Genomic DNA, 25,153 nt, shown 5'->3' on the forward strand with positions numbered 1-25,153 from the left:
CTATTGCATTTTTTATTTACATAAAAACAGTATTAAAACTAGCTACTGTGGAAAGCCTTACTTGTTGCATCTAATTTGAATATGAATAGAAGGTATAATAATGTAGTCTACAGGGAATCAACCAAACATGTTCTTCTATGTGTATATGTCAAGCATAAATTCTGGCATCTAGTAATGCGCTATACAAAAATGTTAGTGGGCCCCAAATATCTATGAAAGATTTCTTGTCGTAAAAATAAAAAAATATATGACCTAAATAACACTTTTCATCTCATCTTTTAAAAATCCATTACTTTCTAATGACAATAGTTAGGTCAACTCTTTAAGTAACGCAAAATAATAGCATATTTCTACAATTGGTGAGGGTCTTACTTTCAAGACCAACACTGATCCAGAGAATTTAAGGGCTGCCTCTCTACATCAGCTCTGTGACCGCGTTATTGCTTTTTCCTTTCCTTGGTGTGTATGGAACCATAGGTAACTTCACTTTAATGGAGAAAAGATGCACTTCCTGTGTCCATCTGATGACCAAAGAGCCAACGGAAGGGGCGGGCTGGCAAGTTTTAGCCTGGGGGCAAGCATACAGCAGTGGTCCACGAGTAGTTGCCCATCCTTAACGGGGTTGTCAGATCTTAAGCTACATGTCTACATTCATTATGTGTGAATCCTCACATCATGCACACCATGTGCTGTGATGATGGTTTGGTGCCGGCGCATGATGTGGCATGTGATATATACAGTGGGTACGGAAAGTATTCAGACCCCTTTACATTTTTCACTCTTTGTTTCATTGCAGCCATTTGGTAAATTCAAAAAAGTTCATTTTTTTCTCATTAATGTACACTCTGCAACCCATCTGCACTGAAAAAACCCAGACATTTTTGCAAACTTATTAAAAAAGAAAAAATGAAATATCACATGGTCATAAGTATTCAGACCCTTTGCTCAGACACTCATATGTAAGTCCCATGCTGTGCATTTCCTTGTGATCCTCCATAAGATGGTTCTACTCCTTCACTGGAGTCCTGCTGTGTGTAATTACACTGATAGGACTTGATTTGTAAAGGCGCACACCTATATAAGAACTCACAGCTCACAGTGCATGTCAGACCAAATGAGAATCATGAGGTCAAAGGAACTGGCCAAGGAGCTCAGAGACAGAATTGTGGCAAGGTACAGATCTGGCCAAGGTTACAAAAGAATTTCTGCTGTACTCAAGGTTTCTAAGAGCACAGTGGCCTCCATAATCCTTAAATGGAAGAAGTTTGGGACCACCAGAAGTCTTCCTAGACCTGGCCGTTCAACCAAACTGAGCAATCGTGGGAGAAGAGCCTTGGTGAGAGAGGTACAGAAGAACCCCAAGATCACTGTGGCTGAGCTCCACAGATGCAGTAGGGAGATGGGAGAAAGTTCTACAAAGTCAAATATCACTGCAGCCCTCCACCAGTCGGGCATTTATGGCAGAGTGGCCCGACGGAAGCCTCTCCTCAGTGCCAGACATATGAATGCCCACATAGAGTTTGCTAAGAAACACATGAAGGACTCCCAGACTATGAGAAATAAGATTCTCTGGTCTGATGAGACAAAGATAGAACTTTTTGGTGATAATCCTAAGGGGTATGTGTGGAGAAAACCAGGCACTGCTCATCACCTGCTCAATAGAATCCCAACAGTGAAACATGGTGGTGGCATCATCATGCTTTTCAGCTGCAGGGGCAGGACGACTGGTTGCAATTGAAGGAAACATGAATGCGGCTAAGTACAGAGATATCCTAGATGAAAACCTCTTCCAGAGTGCTCTGGTCCTCAGACTTAGGCCGGGGTCACACTTGCAACCGGAATGCGAGAAACTTGTGCGAGTCTCTCACCTCAATACCTGGCACAGCTGCCGGCACTCCGGACCGGTGTGTGCGGCTGCAAGTATTCCTATGCAGCTTGAATGCTCCGGTCCCGAATGCCGGCAGAAGTGCCGGGTATTGAGGCGAGAGACTCACGCAAGTTTCTCACATTCCAGTTGCAAGTGTGACCCCGACCTTAGCAAAAAGGTTCACCTTCCAACAAGACATTGACCCTAAGCACACAGCTAAAATAACAAAGGAGTGGCTTTGGAACAACTCTGTGACCATTCTTGACTGGTCCAGCCAGAGTCCTGACCTAAACCCAATTGAGCTTTTCTGGAGAGACCTGAAAATGGCTGTCCACCAACGTTCACCATCCAACCTGACGGAACTGGAGAGGATCTGCAAGGAAGAATTGCAGAAGATCCCCAAATCCAAGGGTGAAAAACTTGTTGCATCATTCCCAAGAAGACTCATGGCTGTACTAGCTCAAAATGTGCTTCTACTCAGTACTGAGCAAAGGGTCTGAATGCTTAAGACCAGGTGATATTTCAGTTTTTCTTTTTTAATAAATTTGCAAAAATTTCTACATTTCTGTTTTTTTTCAGTCAAGGTGGGGTGCAGAGTGTACATTAAAAAAAAAAAAAAAAGACCTTTTTTGTATTTACCAAATTGCTGCAATGAAACAATGTGAAAAATTTAAAGGGGTCTGAAAACTTTCCATACCCACTGTATATTCCCAGCCACATTCTGACTAGACTGTTTCTGGCCTTGCTCAATACAGTTGCATTAGGTCGTGCAAGTCTAGTCGGCATGTGACCGCATGTATGCAAATTCACAAACTTGCAGTCACACACCCGCCAAATAATACAAACACAGCCGCACTGTATAATGATACACACACCACAGTCCTTGAATCTACTCTAGCAGTAAAACACTTGGCCCAATACTCCCTTCCCTCCTCTCCTCTTGTCAGGCCATGTAATCTTCATTTCCTATGTGAATCACTGCTCACCATTCCCGCCGTCCGCCACCCATACGGTCCCTCCATAACACCACCATAGAGTCCCTCCATAACACCACCATGCAGTCCCTCCATAGCATCACCATACAGTCCCTCCATAGCACCACCATGGGGGCTCTCCATACCAGCACCATACAGTCCCTCCATACTAGCACCATACGGTACCTCCATAACACCACCATATGATCCCTCCATACCACCACCATACGATCCCTCCTTACCACCACCATACGGTCCCTCCATAACACCACCATGAGGTCCCTTCATTACTCCACCATACGTTCCCTCCATTACATCACCATACGGTCCCTCCATAACACCACCATACGGTCCCTCCATAATACCACCATATGGTCCCTCCATAACATCACCATATGGTCCCTTCATTACTCCACCATACGGTCCCTCCATTACTCCACCATACGGTCCCTCCATTACTCCACCATACGGTCCCTCCATAACATCACCAAACGGTCCCTCCGTAACACCACCATATGGTCCTTTCATTACTCCACCATACGGTCCCTCTATAACACCACCATAAGGTCCCTTCATTGCTCCACCATACGGTCCCTCCATTACATCACCATACGGTCCCTCCATAACAACACCATACGGTCCCTCCATAACACCACCATACTGTCCCTCCATAACACCACCATAAGGTCCTTTCATTACTCCACCATACTGTCCCTTCATTACTCCACCATATGGTCCCTCCATTACTCCACCATACTGTCCCTCCATTACTCCACCATATGGTCCCTCTATAACACCACCATAAGGTCCCTTCATTACTCCACCATAGGGTCCCTCCATTACATCACCATATGGTCCCTCCATAACACCACCATACGGTCCCTCCATAACATCACCATACGGTCCCTCCATAACACCATACGGTCCCTTCATTACTCCACCATATGGTCCCTCCATTACTCCACCATATGGTCCCTCCATAACACCACCATACGGTCACTCCATACCAGCACCATACAGTCCCTCCATACCAGCACCATACAGTCCCTCCATACTAGCACCATACGGTCCCTCCATAACACCACCATATGATCCCTCCATACCACCACCATACAATCCCTCCATAACACCACCATAAGGTCCCTTCATTACTCCACCATACGGTCCCTCCATTACATCACCATATGGTCCCTCCATAACAACACCATACGGTCCCTCCATAACACCACCTTACGGTCCCTCCATAACCCCACCATACGGTTCCTCCATTACTCCAACATACGGTCCCTTCATTACTCCACTATACGGTCCCTCCATAACACCACCATAATAATAATAATAATAATAATAATAATAATCTTTATTTATATAGCGCCAACATATTCCGCAGCGCTTTACAGTTGAACAGTTTCAAACACAACAGTCATAAGTAACAACGTTAACAATACAATAATTAAAGCGAAATAAGACGACCCTGCTCGTGGAGCTTACAATCTACAATGAGGTGGGGGGGATACAAAGCACAGGTTTGTATTTACAATGATGTATTTACAATGACGGTCCAGCCATCTTCAGGGGGTGGGGGGGTGTCCGGCACCCCCCCACCCCCCCCATGAAGGGTTTATGACCCGTTTGAATCCTGATTGAGCATCACTGTCTTGACCCTCAGGGTGCCGGCGCTGTCCGGCACCATTTTACTGAAGACACATTTGCAGTGTCTTCAGCAATATGGCGCTGGACATTACTCCACCATAAGTTCCCTCCATAACACCACCATACGGTCCCTTCATTACTCCACCATACGGTCCCTCTATAACACCACCATACAGTCCCTTCATTACTCCACCATACGGTCCCTCCATTACTCCACCATACGGTCCCTCTATAACACCACCATAAGGTCCCTTCATTACTCCACCATACGGTCCCTCCATTACATCACCATACGGTCCCTCCATAACACCACCATACGGTCCCTCCATAAGACCACCATACGGTCCCTTCATTACTCCACCATACGGTCCCTTCATTACTCCACCATACGGTCCCTCCATTACTCCACCATACGGTCCCTCCATAGCACCACCATACTGTCCCTTCATTACTCCACCATACGGTCCCTCCATAACACCACCATACGGTCCCTTCATTACTCCACCATACGGTCCCTCCATTACTCCACCATACGGTCCCTCCATAACACCACCATATGGTCCCTTCATTACTCCACCATACTGTCCCTCCATAACACCACCATACGGTCCCTTCATTACTCCACCATAGGTCCCTCCATTACTCCACCATACGGTCCCTCCATACCAGCACCATACAGTTCATCGATAACACCTTGTCCACCATAGAGTTTCTCAACAGAACAGTACACTGCCTCACTAAGACCAATGAACAATGCTTTACTAATACCACCATAATGTGCCTCAGTAAAACCAATACAGTGTCTGAACAGTACCACACACATATCCATATGTACACGCACAATCATACAGTATATTATATCTGTAATATAACGCTGGGAGCGTCACTCTGTCTGAAGCCTTTATAGACTGCACAAGCACAACCTTCCTGCGCAGTCTGGCTCCAGGCAGAAGAAAGCATCCAGCGGTTACAGGTAAGAGGAGTGTGTATGGCACCGGAGATGGCGGTACGTGTAGACACTGAATGCATACTGTGATCTCCGGCGCCATACTTACATACTTACCTGACCGGGAGAAGCGTTGCTGTGGCGCTTCTCTTCTCGCTGGAGACCGAGGCGTCGGAATCGCACATGCGCATAGCGCTGTCCGGCACCATTTTACTGAAGACACATTTGCAGTGTCTTCAGCAATATGGCGCTGGACAGCGCGGTATGGTCATGCGCGTACTCCAGCACCGTACTCCTCCCCCGGCCTTTTGTGTATGTGTGCAGTTTAATAGGGGTGAGGGGGACCATACATATCAGGATAGTGGGGTGAGAGGACCATGCATACCAGGATTGGAAGTGAGAGGACCACGCACACCAGGATTGGGGGATGAGGGGACCATGCATACCAGGATTGGGGGGTGAGGGGGCCATGCATACCAGGACAGGGGGGTGAGAGGACCATGCATACCAGGATAGAAGGGGGCAGCACATACCAGGATGGTAGACCATATACCAATAAAAATTCTCGCCACCCGGCGTAGAACGGGTTCATAGCTAGTGTGTGTATATATATATATATATATATACATAAACACACGCACACATATATGTGGAGAGGTAGGGATACAGATGGTCTTATCATTGGTGTTCTGCTGACCGGGTCACAGTTCTCAGTCCAGTGCAGGATTCTGCTCTGCGGGTCAGTTGGTCGCTCTGTCTGTGGTATGATGGGATTTATGGCAGCTGTTTCAAATGTCACAGATCGGGGGTCTCAGAGAAAGTTCAAGCAGCTGCCATAAATCAACCGCAGCCACAAGACAGAATCCAGACTTCTTCTCCTCACTAGTCTATGCACAAACCTCCAGCCCCAGTGGCATATGAGGACTCCAGTGTGAGGAAGCCTTTCCCTACAGCCTGAGTGACAGCATTACTGCACCTGACGGGGAGAGCTGCAGTAATGTCTATGATAGCTGGCAATCTGCCATAATACACCCTCTTACCACCGAGGATGAAGGAGCCCACACAGGAGGTGAAGCAGACAGGAAGGACATGAATCATGGGAAGGTGCTCACCTGCAAGCAGTGCAGGAACTCCATGGCCTCAGGCAGCAGAATATACAGCAGAAGCCATCCTTATTTTGAGTCATGGAGTTGGAGCCACCTGCCTTAACAAGACATACCCAATCAGGATGGACACTAACTCTTGTAGCTCACCTCTTATTTTACTGCTCTACCTAGTCACAACTGTTTTGAGACATCCTGCTACCTATTGCTTTCTTTACCCCTAGCATTTCTTATTACTGTATGTCCTTTTTGGCAAGAGTTGAATATTTGGTATAGAAAAGATTGTCGAAAGCTAATTATTGTGTGTAAAAGGAAAAAAAAGAAAACACACAACAGCTAAGAATGTAAGAGCTCCAATTTTGAGGGAAATTAATAATGAATTTGATTAGTTTAGAATCAACTTGCTCATCTCTATTAATTTTAAAAATTTCACACAGGAAAGATGTATATCTTTGTACCGTGTTAGCCAGTAGATAGAAAAATATTCAGGATTGAGAGTCCTCAGTAGTTGATACCTTTTAATGGCTAACTGAAAAGATGGTAATACATTGCAAGCTTTCGAGACTACTCAGGTCTCTTCATCAGGCTAGACTAATACAAAATCTGAAGTCACATATTTATGCACAATACAGCCTAGAAAAAATGCAATAGATAAGACAAGTGACGTGAAGCAGAACTATCAATATGGGAGAGGGAGAAACATAAATATAAACATTGGACCAGTTCATAGATAAGGAGTCTGGATGTTTTATGGTCCTCTGATTGGGGTCTACTTCTGTGTTGCCCCCGCAAGGTTTTAAAAGGAAATTCCTTAATTGATGTAAAAAGACATAAATCCATGCGACACATTCATTCCAGCACTGAGAGTGTCAAAGGTCGTCATAAATTTGTACTCCCAAACTCGTCTCTCTCTCTGAGATGTGAAGTTACCTTTCAATACCAGTAATTTCACAGTGATCAAATAATAGTACAGCGGATTTGAATGCAAATTTGTTTTTTTTGTACACTACTCTCTGTGAAAATCAGCCTTTATTCACATATTCTAGACAAAGTTGTATAGAAAGCTGGTAAATTGCCTAAATGCTTAAATGCTTAAAAACAAGACTGAAACTTTGGAACCGTCTTAAAATTGATCCTCTTACTGTGTCTTAAATTGATTTCCTGGTATGAATATTGCATTGATGTCAGAGATTATAACTGAATTAAAATAGAAAGCAATATCCATTTTGTAAAAAAATGAAATAAGAAATCACTGGAAATGGCAGATACCTGACAGCTCGCGGAATATGATTGTACATCTGCATAGTAGCATCACCTATAGCTGTTACAAAAACTCAATTAAAATGAGTAGCTGAGACTGACGGGGGAGTTTGACTCTAATGACAAGTGCTTGACTATAGTACGAAATGATGAGCTGCCCCAGGGAGACATCACCACCCACTTGAGCGAGATCTATGAAGGGTTTATGACCCGTTTGAATCCTGATTGAGCATCACTGTCTTGACCCTCAGGGAGCCAATTGTCTGCAATGCTTGCTCTGCCTGTCACTGGGATGTGCTTGGAATTCTCTTGAAGTCTTAAGATTGGATTTTTTTTTTTTTAGATGACACGATTAGAATTGCCAAGATAAAATCAAGGAATGGACACAATCTATATATTGGACAGTGACATAAGGCAAAAAAAAAAATAATAATAACAACATAAATAACAAGAATTATAATAATAATAACAAAAATGCTAACAACAATAATAATGTCATAATTATAGCAATAATAGTAACAGCAACAATAATAATAACAATAACAGCAACGTCAACAACATTAATAACAAAATAACAATAGCAACAATATTAACAATAATCATAGCAGTAATAGTAATGGCAATAAAAATAATAACATAACAACAGTAATATGACATTAATAATACATTATATTATTACTATTATTATTACCATATTTGCATTATCATTAGTGATGAGCAAGTATACTCATTACTCGGGTGATCTCTGAGAATTTGGATGTGCTCGGAGATTTCGTGTCTGTCTCTGTAGCTGCATGATTTGCGGCTGCTAGACAGCCTGAATACATGTGAGGAATGCCTGTTTGTTAGGGAATCCCCACATGTATTCAGGCTCTCTAGCGGCCGCAAATCATGCAGCTACAGAGACAGACACGAAATCTCCGAGCACATCCAGTATACTCGCTCATCACTATTATTGTTAAAGTTAGGCTGTGTGCACACAATGCAGATTTGCAGCGGATTCGCAGCGGATTTTACCGCGCAGGAACGCTGCATATCCGCATTGTGTTGTACAATAGCCTTAAAATCAATGAAAAAAAAACCCACTGTGCAGACGCTGCAGATTTTTCCGCACGGTTTTCCCGCGGTACAAAATCCGCAGCATGTCACTTGATTTATGCGGTTTTCCACCTCTCTTGTCTCCAAATCCACAGGGGGGAGTCCGCAGTGGAAAACCGCACAAAAACCGCAAGGAAACCGCAGGAAAAATGGAAGAAATCCGCAGGAAAAATGCAGGTCATTTGACCTGCGGATTTCTTCCATTCTGTACGGAAAAATCCGCAGGGCTAAAAACTCCGTCTGCACTCAGCCATAACCTGCCTGAAGGATTTTGTAATGTAGAGTAAGAGGGATGGCTTCAATGGCTCTGCATTACTGATTACATTGATGCCTTTGGTAAAGAAATCCACTTTGTGGTTCTTCCTTAGGGTCCCGTTTCACTTAGCGACGCACCAGCGATCCCGACAATGATACGACCTGGTAAAGATCGCTGGTGAGTCGCTAAATGGTCACTAGTAATCTGCCAAACAGTCAGATCTCTTCAGCGGCACAGCAACCATCCAGCGATCCTCTGCGGTAGTTGGTACCTTGTCACACAGCAGCTTTTCTGAACGATTCCAGCCTGCGTCCCTGAGTTCTGCGTCGCCAATGAGGTCGCTCGTCGTGGGTCAAACACAGCGATGCACGCTGGCCAGTGGGACACCGATGATGAAGAAATGGCTCAGGACATTCGAGCATCATCAGTGATACCAACAGGGGGGGTGGTCGCTGCTGCGTGTCACATGTGAGAGATCGCTGACGAGATCGCTATTGCATCACAAAATCGGTGACGCTTCAGCGATCTCGCTATGTGAGATGGGGGCTTTAATCACCATTTGAAGTTTTCTGATTATTGATAAAGATTAGCACTGCTGGACTGGTATACCCGCTGTCATATAGTCATTCTAATTCATAAGCTATGTACAACTCCGCCCCCACTACTGATTGGTAGCTAAATTTTTGCCCACCTATCATGAGTGATAAGCTCCTCACTGTCCCTCCTCCCTGCTACTGATGAATCTCCCCTCAAATAGTCTGATTGGCAGCTCATGAGTGTCCTTCCTCCCTTCTGCTTATGATTGTCCACTCACCTATTCTTATTTGCAGCTTCTAACTGTCCATCCTCCCTGGTGCTGTTGACTCTCCCCTCACCTATCCTGATTAGGAGCTCCACCTTGTCATTCCTCCCTGTTACCTATGAATATCCGCTAACCAGTCCTTACTTGAAACTCCTCAGTGTCCCTCTCCTTCACTATGCTGAGATCTCACATTGCTCAGTACAAGCTGCAGCAATCACTGAGATTGGTTGGGTAGAGGCTGAATTAATGTGGACTCTCCCATGAGTTCTCTAACCCTATGCAGGATTCATTAAGTGCTAATTTTAATATCATGACTACTCAGCCATTCTAAAATGAATTTTGTTAATAAGAACACCATAATCAGGTCTAAGATATCTACTCAAAAGGTTTTGGGCACATTCTCTTGTTAGTACAGCATTCCTTACAAACTGATCAGTGCTTTTGTCCATTCCATGCTGGTGGAGAAGCGTAAGACCAGTCCAATCCATGGCTTCCTCTAATTGTAAAATATCCCACTTGCAGCAATTCTAAGATCACTTTGAGGCCCTAGCCTTATACTTGCCACTGAAATACAGATACATAGTAACAGTAGAGATGAGCGAACATCGTCGGCTTCCTCCTTTTTCGGCAAGTTATAGCGCTTACCGAAGAAGCTGCAGCAGGAACCCGGATACCTGGAGCGCTCACAATAATCAGGTGTCCGCCGGTGCCGCAGTTGCATGTGTCGCGGCTATGTGACAGTCACAGCACACAGGCTCCCCATGCATGTGTTGTGACTGTCACACAACCGTGACACATGCAACTGCGGCGACAGACACCTGATTATTGGGAGTGCTCAAAATTTACAGGTTCCTGCTGCAGCTTCTTCGGTAAGCGCTATAACTTGCCGAATAAGGAGGAAACCGACTATGTTCTCTCATCTCTAATTAACAGAGCAACCTTCCAGTTCTGAGAGGGACCTCCTCTATAAGATGTCCACATGCCCTATCGGTGCGTAAGACATGAGTCAACTTTCTGAAAGTTCTAAATTCCGGAACCCCAGTGTTTTGTCAGTAGTCATCATTAAGTATCATCACGATGTAATATTTTATTTCTCCTGTGGTGGCGCCGCAAAATAATTGTCTTCTTAATTTAAGCAATGTTACAATTTGCTTCCATATTTCTGATATCTCATTAAGATGATCTATTGCACAAATAATACTTTACAAAATGAAGAAAATGTGAATATCTTGCACTATGATGACAGGTTGATGTCAACAATAACATTGTTTTATTATCTCAGCCGTTCACATGACAATTTTTAATTTCTGCTTTCAGTCAATGTCATTTCACTCATCAAATATTAGCACATGACATTTTCAGAATGAAAGCTATGAATTTATCAAATAACCAATCAATTACTAATATAAATTACAGTAAAAAAACAGCATCACTGGTACAACCTCAAACTTCACCCCTGGGATAAACTCACAAGTGTCACGATTACATTTTTATCCCATTCATAAAAACTTTGTATTGTATGTATAGTACTATACTACACTATTATACTGTGCTATACTTTGCTACTGTAGTACTAATAGTAAAAAAGGAGGTAAAGCATCAGCAAAAATTAGGCAATTCTGTTCCTTTTACTTACAAAGATATTTATACTTTTTGTTGTTATGAAGGATGAAACAAGTGATAAAAAGGCAGCCATATCTATTGTCATTTTTTTATTTGCTTGCCTTCTTTGCATTTTACATTTTTGCATTAGACATTTTGTATATTACTAAAATATGTTTCTAGAGATCAAAATTACAAACGCACTTAGCGTTATTTTTTTGCAAAAACTAGTCGGCTTAAGGATCAATTGTCACCAGGTCAAAACTAGTCAGTTTTTGCTCCGTCCTGTTTCACTCCTGCTGCTCCCCCAAGTAATCTGTTTTTATATTTTTTGTTTTTGTTTTTGTTTTGTTTTTAGATCCACCATACTTTTTCATAGATATGGGTCTTTTGTTTGGTGTTAATTTTTATGGTCTTTACCAAAGGAGCAGGTCAGGTAGGATCCTCTGGGCAAATGTCTTTAAGCTGCTCTGCATAATTAGCATCTGAGCAACATCCTTTTAGTGAAAAAAAAGTCATAAAATAATTAGTGCATTAAATGCCCCTTAACTTAGCTAATATACAGTGGTATTGAAAAAAAAAAAGAAAAATCAAGATATTTCAGGGGAGCAGTAAGAAAAAAAAAAAGAGCAAAACCTTGCCAATTTTGACCTGGTGGCAGGTCATCTTTAAATGGGTGGCCTATCTTTAGATTAGGTCATCAATAAGAGATTGCTAGGGGTAAGGCTCTCGGCATTGATCAACTGTTCTTGGTGCCACCAGTGGCCTGATGAGCTTTGTTGCGGAGCGGCACATCACGGCTCCTTCAACTGTTTAGTTGCTGCGACCAGGTACTGCCCATCCACCCCAAATTTAAGTCAATAGGAGTGGATCTGCAGTACCTGGCTGTTGCCACTCTGCAGTTGACAAAGCTGTGGTGTTTTGTTGCATAACTCTGCACATCAGGCCACCACTAGTGATGAGTGAGTATACTTGTTGCTTGGGTTTCCCCGAGCATGCTCTAGTGTCCTCCGAGAATTTTGGTGTGCTCGGAGATTTAGTTTGTGTCGATGCAGCTGCATGATTTGTGGCTGCTGGACAGCCTGAATACATGTGGGGATTCCCTAACAAACAGGCATTCCTCACATGTATTCAGGCTGCCCTGCAGTTGCAAATCATGCAGCTGCATCGACACAAGCTAAATCACCGAGCACGCCAAAATACTCGTAGGACACCCAAGCAATCTCGGGAAGACCCGAGCAATGAGTATACTCACTCATCACTAGCCACCACCAGCACTAGGAACAGCTGTTTGGTGGAAGTGCCGGGTATTGCACCCCCCACTGATCTGGTATTGTTAAAATATTCTAGGGATAGGCCATCCCATCAATATTAAAGACCCGAAAAAAAAATTCTTTAAACGGCAAGTTTGAGGACCTCCCACTTGAAATTTTGACCAAAATAAATTGTAGGATAATTTGGAATAAGGTACAAGGAAAACACTGGGGAGAAGACAAGGCAAGTAAAGGAAGATCATTTTGTGGAACCTTCCAGGTACTATATTTACTCACGGTTGGTGTACATGTGAAGTCAATTTCACATTTGACAACTATTCTTAGTCATGTACTTTTTCCCCAGGCAAGGTCGAGGACAACATTGGAGTAAGTTTTCTAAAGCGCATACATTTGGTGCACGAAGTATATCTTTGCTTAAGTATTAGCACCTCAATTAGTGGGTATTTTCTGCATACAATCTGATATTTTTTTTCAAGGCTTCACATGTAGAGGCCAATTGTAAGCCAAGCGTGAGAAAACAGCTCTCATCTACATAACTTTGGATCTTCTACATATGTCTAATATAATAATTGAGTTAAAAAGGTTGTCCACTACTTTAACATTGATAACCTTTTCTTGTGATAGATCATCAATGACTGATTGGTAGGGGTGCGTCATCCAGCGCCCCCGTTAATCAGCTGTTCCCAGTGTCGGTGGTGGCCTGAACTGCTCAGTTCTTTTGATGTATTAGTAGCTGTGGCAGGGTACTGTACATGCGCTCCCTATTGATTTGAATAGGTGGAGGATGTTCTGTATCCAGTCAAGGCCATTATAGAGAATAGGAGTCAGTAGTAAGTGGTCATAGAGGAGCGCTTAGGAAGCAACCCAGGGGCAGACAAAAATGTCAGGTCTCCACCACAGCTCCAGCCGAAAACCTCCAATGGAGGATAGGAGCAATGAGAAAATGGAAACGGTCTTAGGAGCGCAGGAAAGAGACTCAGACAAGAGATGGGGTTAAGCCACAACGCGTCTTCATCAGGTGGAAGTTTTCATTTTCTCATTATAGAGAATAGGTCACCAAGGTCTGATCGGTGGGGATGCGATCACACATTGATCACACATTGATCACCTATCCTAAGGGTAAGCCATCATTGTTGGCTTGACACCCTCTGTCAAGAACAAGCAGAGTATGTGTTATCTGTAAGCCATACATATCCATCGTTTTGGGGAAAGGATGGTACATTTTTCTTTTTTCTTGAGGATTATCTTATTATATTTGTTTTTTGATACCTCTATCCTTGAGTATGTACAATATACAAAGTGAATAACCAGTCTAAACTTAAAAAAACAACATTACATGAAGAAAACAGCCACACAGAGTCTCAAAGAACCCAACTTAAACAGGATGTCAATATGGTCCGTCAAGCAGAGCAGATTCTTTTAATCTCGAAATAACAACTATTTGTCATGCCTCCTGTCTGAAGACTGACAGTAACATAATTAAACTAATGTTAAAAGTGACAGACAACCCTCCCATGGGTGCTATTCTAGCTCTGAAATACACAAGATCTAAGATAGCAAACAGAAGAGATCTGATGGTAAATTGTGAATTTACCATAAGAATGAAGTAATAATGTCACTTATTTTAACTGGTGTGCTATCCTATATCTCCACATTAAATACCCTGTCCTCATTTGTTGCTGACTCAAACTAATGGTATTCCAATCTTTGATTGCAATGACCTACTGCATAATAAACCGACTCATCTACGAGACCACAAAACTAATCAAAAGATCACCTAATCTGCTCCAAGCGTGAATTTTAATTTGGAATATTTATAGGGCTGACATCAATAGCAACTTGTTTTTTCTTTGATTTCAAGGACCTGCGCAAACATATCTTTATGTCACTGTGAAACACAGATTTAGATCTCGTTGTGGATAAAGGGTGCAAGGATTTATTTCATGTAATAAGCTAAAGGTACAAAAAGTCTTACAAGGGATAAATGATCTGAGAATCACGCTTAAAAGGGCTAATTTAGTGATCATTTGCTATTTTACTTTAGATCTATACAGTTTTTTCTAAATGATAAAAAGAATCAAATAATTCAACTAGTCGTCCAAATAATTCCAAATTGTCGCACTTGTACCTCGAAATGTTCCAGCTAAGTGTGCACTTGTTGACAGGTTCTGTCGTAGTTATTTTGTGGGCACCGCCACCAATAGTGATGGAGGAGATATCGCGGCCAATAGCTCTCAGTGGCGCAGGTTCTGTTTGACCAGAGATACTGGTGTGACTGGGACCTTTGATGTCGCCCAGTCAGGCACAATATGTGCTGTCCTGCACCTAAATAGTAATAATATGCTTGCTGCTGTGGAAAAATGTAATGATAGTGTAGCAACTCACTCAGGAAAATTGATGCCAAACTAAAATCTTCAACTAACCCTGCCAGTTCCTGTACACACTAGAAATCCTGACCCCCACAGGTGCTAATGGTTCCTGTGGGAACTGATATAGCCCCAACCACTCAGACCTTTGCTGCTTGAAAGGCCATCGAGCACTTCACATTCCTCCTAATGAACTGGACTGGAGAGAAGAGCAGGGTGCAAATTACCTACAGAAAGGAAAGTGTGCTGAAAGAGATTACAGAGTAAGATCCCAGAGACCTGTCTCTGTCTATCCAATGAATAAAGGGTCTTTAACTTTTCAAAGATTAGTCTGGTACGTGCCGTATTCGTTTACATTTTTCCTGGAAAATGTAAGAAAAGTAACATTGTACGTCCTTCTGGTGTTTTGCTGATAGGAAGACATTATATACAATAGAAGTCAAATAGAAGGCTAAAAAGGCACCTGAAGGAAGTTTATTTGTCTTTTTGATTTTTTTTTGCAATCTTATTGTTTGATGGATTTGAAAAAATGGCAGGAAAATAGTCAATAAAAAGATGCCCCACCCCAAAAAAAATGCTAAAAAAATGGCAGGGGAAAAAACAAAAAGGCACTCAGGAAATGACCAAAAGACACTTCAGGTTTACAGAACTCCAGAGAAAAGGAGAGATTAATGACATTTTAACTGCCAGAAGAAGACAAAGTGGGAATATACCTTAACTGGACTTTCATGCTTGAAAAAACCCTAGATAGGCTGTAATTAATTTACCTCATAACCATTGGGAGACCACACATAAGAACATACAGTTGTGGCGAAAAGTATAGACACCCCTGCAATTCTGTCAGATAATACTCAGTTTCTTCCTGAAAATGATTGCAAACACAAATTCTTTGGTATTATTATCTTCATTTAATTTGTCTTAAATGAAAAAACACAAAAAGAATTGTCCTAAAGCCAAATTGGATATAATTCCACACCAAACATAAAAAAGAGGGTGGACAAAAGTATTGGGACTGTTCGAAAAATCATGTGATGCTTCTCTAATTTGTGTAATTAACAGCCCCTGTAACTTACCTGTGGCACCTAACAGGTGTTGGCAATAACTATATCACACTTGCAGTCAGTTGACATGGATTAAAGTTGACTCAACCTCTGTTCTGTGTCCTTGTGTGTACCACATTGAGCATGGAGAAAAGAAAGAAAACCAAAAAACTGTCTGAGGACTTGAGAAACCAAATTGTGAGGAAGCATGAGCAATCTCAAGGCTACAAGTCCATCTCCAAAGACCTGAATGTTCTTGTGTCTACCGTGCGCAGTGTCATCAAGAAGATTAAAGCCCATGGCACTGTGGCTATCCTCCCTAGATGTGGATGGAAAAGAAAAATTGACAAGAGATTTCAACGCAAGATTGTGCGGATGTTGGATAAAGAACCTCGACTACCATCCAAACAAGTTCAAGCTGCCCTGCAGTCCGAGGGTACAACAGTGTCAACCCGTACTATCCGTCGACGTCTGAATGAAAAGGGACTGTATGGTAGGAGACCCAGGAAGACCCCACTTCTTACCCCGAGACATAAAAAAGCCAGGCTGGAGTTTGCCAAAACTTTCCTGAAAAAGCCTAAAACGTTTTGGAAGAATGTTGTCTGGTCAGATGAGACAAAAGTAGAGCTTTTTGGGCAAAGGCATCAACATAGAGTTTACAGGAGAAAGAAAGAGGCATTCAAAGAAAAGAACACGGTCCCTACAGTCAAACATGGCGGCGGTTCCCTGATGTTTTGGGGTTGCTTTGCTGCCTCTGGCACTGGACTGCTTGACCGTGTGCATGGCATTATGAAGTCTGATGACTACCAACAAATTTTGCAGCATAATGTAGGGCCCAGTGTGAGAAAGCTGGGTCTCCCTCAGAGGTCATGGGTCTTCCAGCAGGACAATGACCCAAAACACACTTCAAAAAGCACTAGAAAATGGTTTGAGAGAACGCTCTGGAGACTTCTAAGGTGGCCAGCAATGAGTCCAGACCTGAATCCCATAGAACACCTGTGGAGAGATCTAAAAATGGCAGTTTGGAGAAGGCACCCTTCAAATATTAGGGACCTGGAGCAGTTTGCCAAAGAAGAATGGTCTAAAATTCCAGCAGAGCATTGTAAGAAACTCATTGATGGTTACCGGAAGTGGTTGGTCGCAGTTATTTTGGCTAAAGGTTCTGCAACCAAGTATTAGGCTGAGGGTGCCAATACTTTTGTCTGGCCCATTTTTGGAGTTTTGTGTGAAATGATCAATGTTTTGCTTTTTGCTTCATTCTCTTTTGTGTTTTTTCATTTAAGACAAATTAAATGAAGATAATAATACCAAAGAATTTGTGTTTGCAATCATTTTCAGGAAGAAACTGAGTATTATCTGACAGAATTGCAGGGGTGTCAATACTTTTGGCCACAACTGTATAGAATACAAAGAGTAAGCCAGAGTGACATGATGCATCAAGCCATTTTGATTGATAAAAGTGCATTTTCTGCAGCACGATATTTTGCTGCATCTGTAGACAGTAATTTTGAAGAATTTGTCTGACTGCCACCTGCAGTAAGGGAAGATCTGTTTCCACTTCATTGCAAATTGGGTCTCTGTCATTTTAAAAAGTATTTTTTTTTTGCATTTCATTGGATCAACTGGGATTTGTTAGACGTAAAGTCTTTTTTATCCTACTATACGTCTAAAGAATTTTTGTGAGCTATCTCATTAATACTCTGGGGTCAAAAATCCTCTTAATCCCTGAAGTGCTCCGAGAGCATAACTGGCTAATGGAAAACAAATTTGATCATTTCACAAGGAAAAATTGCCATCTCACTAATCTAGACATACACAGATGTGGACATTGGGAGTGTGCTCCATACACAGCAAAAAAATGAAGAAAGAAGGATATTAGAAATCATTGCATCTGTAAAACTGCAAACTTTCGAAATCTAAAATATTTTAATCTATATGGTAAATGCCTTAAAGAAGAATAAAACAATAAATCAAACCAACAGAATTGCATTTTGTTTTGTCAACTCACCTCCCCCAAAAAATATTATGTAAATTGATCAAAAAGTTGTATGTACCATAAAATGGTACTGAAAATATCATCAGCTTAACCTGCAAAAGACAAGTTCTGCTGAAAAAAGGAAAAAGTTATGGGGTTCAGGAAATGGTGGAACAAACCAAGAAAGATATGCAAAGTTCTGAATGCTTCACAATCAGTAAAATATATATATATATATATATAATATATATATATATATATATATATATATATATAGAGTAGAGTTTCTACTCACTAGGTTGCGTTTGAAGTAGGAAAAATTATTAGCAGGGGTATATCTACCAATGATAAGATGTATATTTTGTAGCAGATTGGTACGGACCAGTTTAAATAAAACTAACTTTTAATGTACCTTTAAAAACATATAACAACAAAAAGTGCCATACAAAGTGCTCGTGCTGAAGTGATTATAAAATAATTCAATGCCGCCTGAAATCACCCATATGGAACAATGGGGCACTCATTATATCATTTTATCTTATTTAAAGCAACCTCACAGTGTTGCATACGTATCGGGCCTCAGACCCTAAATACAGATATTATGAAGAATGGTCTATGGCCCCACATGTAAATTGTCCTTTTATGGTTAATACTATTCTCTAGGCTCTAAAACAGTCCGTATAGGACATAAATATAAATAGAAAAGTGAGCCACTGTACATACATCAGACACCCTCAGAGAGGAAATGTATAGAGTCTCCTTTAGATTACTGACCACAAATCACCTCTCTAGAGTGTGAATAGATCATAATGTACTTATCTCAGATAACGTTGCTTTCCATGACGGTACCCAAATACTGCTCACAGCTAGGGGGCTCCACATATCAGCGCATCGCTGGGAAGCTCGATTCCCTCTGTATGTCTCCCAACGCGTTTCATCTACCACAAATTCATCAGGGGAGTAGTGGCATATAGTCCAGTGGCACTGGAAGCGGTTTCAGTAAAAATGCCCAGGCTGGTTTATTAAGACTTCGTAAACCCGCTCACAGGAAACCAAATAAAAAGACAACTTTTTCCAGCACAAAGTGAGAACACAAAGTAAATAGTCCATACAGTATTGCCAGTTCGCCCACTTGGATTAGTGTACAGTTCTTGAGTGCTTAGCAAGGACCAACACACTGAAGGTCTGCACACCTCCAGTCACAGACCCTGAATCTTGCTGACTTCTGAACAGGTTACTATAGCCGACAGACTCTTAGGCCAGTTTTGGCCATGAATTGACATGGCAGACTTGAGGACCACACAATCATGATCTTAGGTTGCCGACTGAGCTAAATAGGGAACCTCCACACTGTTAACCATCTAGATGCTGTGCTCATATTTGACAGCAGCATCTAAGAGGTTAATCAACAATCGTGGCTGGTGCAGCAGAGTGTTAGCTACATTGTACAGTTGGCAGATGCTGCATTTTCTCCCAAGTGGGGGATGATATTCTCTTAAATTTCTTATATTTGATTTAGCTAACTACCTGCCTGTTGTACCCAGCCTTGATCTCGGCCAGCACAGACCGCTCCTGCCGGAGATTTAACGGTTTCTGATGATGTCATGTCAACAGAGCAGCTGCTTCTCTTCCTCTGTGTTCTGTTAACGGGACATGACTGCCTATGTCAGGCTGATTTACAATTGACTCCCTGCTACTTCACTGCAGGGAGCCAGCTGTCAATCAGTATGATATTGGCAGTCACGTCCTGTTGACAGAACAGCACTGAAGAAGAAGAGCTGCTCTGTTGACATGGAGCAGCTGTATTACCAGCAGAAGCTGTCAGTGACAGCTGTAAGCCGGAGCCTGGTAGAACACGCAGGTAACTGCCTCTATTAGCAGGTACCTGCCTGTTGGCTTTTACGCCCAAAGTAAAAAATTAAAATAGTCCTGGTCAACCTCTTTAAGTCTAGGATTGGTATAATTGCATTGTCATAAAAATCAAGCTATCAGATCTTTTTGTTAAAAAAAAGTTGATAGTGGAATTGTACCTTTTTTTCACTGTTTCGCCCTGTTTAGATCTGTTTCCTGTTTTTTAGAACATTATGTGGTGAGATGAATGATGTCATTTAAAATTACAACTTGTCCTGTTAAAAACAAGCCTCCACATAGCTATGTTGATGGAAATAAAAAAAGATAATGCTAGAGAAGATGGGAAGGAATAATAAAAAGTGCAAAAACAAAAAATTGGCCTGGGTGGGAGGGGTATATAAATATCATAATTAATATTGCTATTAGTTCACCCAAGGTGAACCTTTATTCCTAAAAATACCATTACACTAAAACTTAGCCGGTGAACCACTGTGAGCAGCGGCTTCTACAATAGCTTTGTCACTGAAAGTTCTGTAATTTGTTTAGACTCATACTGTTTTGGTAAAAGTCGAGGCTAGAATAGCTGAACATAAGAACTTACATGATAAAGAAATATGCTCTTAGTAGTTTGACCTTTTGTTTCCCATCAAAGATTCAATGAATCCTTATTACTCGCCAAGAGAATAACCGCGCAGTTGAAAAAACAATACTCTACAGGACAGCTCAACCCATAAACAAAGCTCTGAGTTAAGCATGTGGGAATGTCATTCTTTCTATTAGTCCAAAGGTTTTGCAATACTTGCGTAAAGGAGGTACGAGTAGTGAACTTGCTGTAAAAATAGAGGCATGACAGTAGAGATAAATGTGGATGTCAAAATAATATTACTCTTGTAGAGTGGAAGGCAGGAAAAAAAATGACACTCTATCCACCAGCGCGATTTCATAGAACTACCTCTTTGCCAGATGTCACATTCTATAAACTGCTTCATAGTGACATGACAATACGACGAACGCATTGACATCCATTGAGACTAAACCTTCATTTTGCATTAAAACTCCAAAGGATGTTCCCGAATACTGAACGAGAGTTTGCTTAGACATGCCTTAAAGTGGGTGATTAAAAAGTCATATGCAATGGATTATAAAAATGCAACATGTTTGTATGTGACTATTATGAAAAGTGGAAAAATTTTCAGCCCATCTGGGATCTTTATGCCTGGAAATGCGTTAATTGTTTGATGGGGACAGATGTGCACTGTTAGAAATAGAGAGGGGTGCTGCTGTCCTAATTTCTTTATTATTGTTTAACAGTCTTCGGCACGATCTCAAGCCATGGCGTCTTGATGGATTGATGAACACTCTGTAGGAAGATCGATCTTTTGCGGTCTAGTTAGGTCCACATGGTCTTCTTCATAGTATCATGTACCATTGCTGGTCTTCCTTTTTGCCTTGCTCCTTATATTCTTCTGACCATAATGTCCTTCTCCAGGGATTTTTGTCTTTGTGTCATGTGTCCAGAGTAGGAAAGCCATAGCTTGATGATCTTTGTTTCAAGTGACATGTCTGGTTTGCTATGTTCCAAAATTGATTTGTTTATTCTTCTTGTCATCCATAGTATTGATGACATCAATCTCCAGCACCACATTCTGAAGGCATCGATTGTTGTTCTGGTTTGTTTCTTTTTTGTCCAGATTTCACATCCGTTTGTTGCCATGGAAAAGACCAAACTATAAACAAGCAGTGTCTTCGTCACCAGTGAAATGTTCCTTGATTTGAAGACCTTGTCCAGTGACTTCATTGTTGAACCTAATTTCTTTAGGAGGTTCGAAAATTGCTGAACACATTCACACAGACTCCTCCATGTCTAACAGCTTGCATGTGGACCTCTTTCTTGAGACATGGGTAGGACCAACATCTATTGATCATTTCTGGCATATCCTTTCCAAATGTAAGAAAGGTCATGGATGGGAACATCTTTTAAAGGTGTCCACAAACTGTAAAAAAAAATGCTGATAGAACTATCTTAGAAGATGAGGAAACTTGGAAACGAAAAAGCGCAAAAAGGGTCTTAACTGTTAAAAACAAGGTTTAGGAAAAAAGAGTCCACTCACTTAGTGAGGTTGCACTGAAGCAACGTGTAATACAAACATATATCAGCTGCTGCAGGACACCGGTTGCGGATGGACCAAGCTTGAAATGGAAACAGGATGGAAGTGTCACTCAATGCATTGCGGATGAAGGCTCAATATACTTAGAATAGTTTATTATGCAGGTTTTGTGTGTATGAGCACTATCTTGTGTGTCTGATACCCATCTACCCCCTGAAAAAAAAAAAGCAATTAAATTACATATCCACACTGACTCTTTTTGTTCTCAATGGAGATAAGTCTGGCAGATTTGTCTGGCAGAGACTTTTACTCCTCCTGAACAAATGCACACTGGAATGAACTGAAATGTCATATGTTTATGGTGGTCGGAAAGAATTGCTTAGGCCTCTTTCACACTTCAGTTTTTTACAATCAGTCACAATCCGCCAGGTTTTGAAAAAAACGGATCCTCAATTTTCTTTAGAGGATCCGTTTTTTTTCCCCATTGACTTGCATTAATGGCGGATTGCTGTCCGTTGCATCCATTTTTTTTGAGGATCCGCCAAAAGTTTCTGTCCGTCACCATCCTCAAAGATTTCAAAACGGAGCTTGCAACGTTTTTTTCTCTGGCGGATCCTCCAGACACTGATTTAACCCGAAATTCTTTCTGGGTGCCGGACAAAACAAAAAAAAAACTCTCTCTCTCTCTCGCTCTCTCTCTCTCCCAAAAGTTCCTTTAAATTTCCTCATTTTCAGGATCCATCTGAAAACGGATCCTGTGCCATCCGTTCACATCAGTTGAGAACGGATCCGCTTGTCTGACTTTTTGGCGGATTTGAACTGATGCAAAAAAACTGAAGTGTGAAAGAGGCCTTATGAATGAAAGATGGCAACTCCCCCGGCTATTGAAAGTATATTGGCACCTTGCTTGGGTCTGTTTGGGACAGAAGCCCACAATAAGTCAATACCGCAAGAGAAATAAGACAGGATGAGGGTGATTGCAATGCTCACCTGGGGGATTATGCAAGGACACAACACTTGAAAATCTCAAGGCAAAGTGCACATATACAAAATATATGGTTATACCAATATCATATTGAATGGAAATACCATCACCACCATATGTGCATCAAATGGACAATATAAATTGACAAATCGGAAATTTAGAGCAATCAATGACGAAAAAAACGAAGAAAATGTCCAATAATACAATTCATAGAAATATTTATTTTGGAATACAAAGCAAATAGGGTTAGGTGGGAAACAAATACCAAAACAAATGGGGGCACAACATAAGGGACAAAACTGATTATAAAATGTGGCAACAATCAATGGAACAATAAATATGATGTAATGTAATAATAGTTAAGATGACAAATGTATGTGCCACAAAACAAAGCTAAAAAATATGTATATTAGGGATGAGCGAGTATACTCGTTAGGATTCGGTACTCGGCGAGTAATGCGGTACTCGCGGTTCTCAAATCCTGGCGAGTATTTCACTACTCGTCTTGCAATATTCGGCACAGCCCGCACAGCCCAGCACAGTGCCTGCACAATCCCCACACAGCCCTGTACAGTCCCCGCACAGCCCAGCACAGTCCCGCACAGGCCAGCACAGTCCCCGCACAGCCCAGCACAGTCCCGCACAGGCCAGCACAGTCCCACACAGCCCGGCATAGTCCTGCACAGGCCATCACAGTCCCACACAGGCCAGCACAGTCCCCGCACAGGCCAGCACAGTCCCACACAGCCCGGCATAGTCCTGCACAGCCCAGCACAGTCCCGCACAGCCCAGAACAGTCCTGCACAGGCCAACACAGTCCCACACAGCCCGGCATAGTACCCGCACAGTACCTGCAAAACCCAGCACTGTCCCACACAGCCCAGCACAGTCCAGCACAGCCCAGCACAGTCTCGCACAGGCCAGCACAGTCCCACACAGCCCGGCATAGTCTCCGCACAGTACCTGCAAAGCCCAGCACAGTCCCGCACAGCCTGGCACAGTCTTTGCACAGGCCAGCAAAGTCCCGCACAGCCCGGCACAATCTTTACACATGCCAGCACAGACCCGCACAGCTCGGCACAGTCTTCGCACAGGCTAGCACAGTCCCGCACAGTCTTCGCACAGTCCCCGCCCAGCCCAGCACACACACAGCCCATTACTCGCATTTCCCATAGACTTACATTGGACTCGCTACTCGTTATGAGTACCCGAGTATTAAGAGGTACTCGTAACGAGTACAGTGAGTCCGAATACTACACTACTCACTCATCCCTAATGTATATACATAAAGATAAATATATATATATATATATATATATAAAAAACTAGCTGAAGAGCCCGGCGCTGCCCGTGCATAGTAACTAACTGTGGTTAGTTATAGCAAATTATAATTAACCTCCATCCCATAGTCCCATGCCCATATACCCATCATACATATCCACGATCCCATAGGCCCGTGCCCATATACCCATCACACATCCTCCATCCCATAGTCCCATGCCCATATACCCATCATACATATTCGCCATCCCATAGTCCCATGCCCATATACCCATCACACATCCTCCATCCCATAGTCCCATGCCCATATACCCATCATACATATTCGCCATCCCATAGTCGAGTGCCCATATACCCATCACACATCCTTCATCTCATAGTCCCATGCCCATATACCCATCACACATCCTTCATCTCATAGTCCCATGTGTTGTGAGTTCATTTTCCCCTCCGTCACTGAGGCCTGGTGAACTCCCTATTCTAGTGAAGGAAGGTAGTGAGCCTGATTATCAGGCACCTGGGACTACTGAAGACGATTGGCTGAGTGGAGTCACTGACTGGATTTAAGGCAGCCTACGCCCTTTCTGCCCTGCGGGTGATTTCTCTGTGGACTCTTGGACACCAGTCTGATTCCTGCTCTCCTAAAGCTAAGTTTTCTGTTTTGCCTTTTTGCATCTAAGATTTGTTTTTGTTTTTCTTGCTTTTTGGATTC

Source organism: Dendrobates tinctorius, unplaced genomic scaffold (assembly GCF_039654945.1).
Source record: "Dendrobates tinctorius isolate UK_male_01 unplaced genomic scaffold, ASM3965494v1 ptg000027l, whole genome shotgun sequence".
Taxonomy (NCBI): domain Eukaryota; kingdom Metazoa; phylum Chordata; class Amphibia; order Anura; family Dendrobatidae; genus Dendrobates; species Dendrobates tinctorius.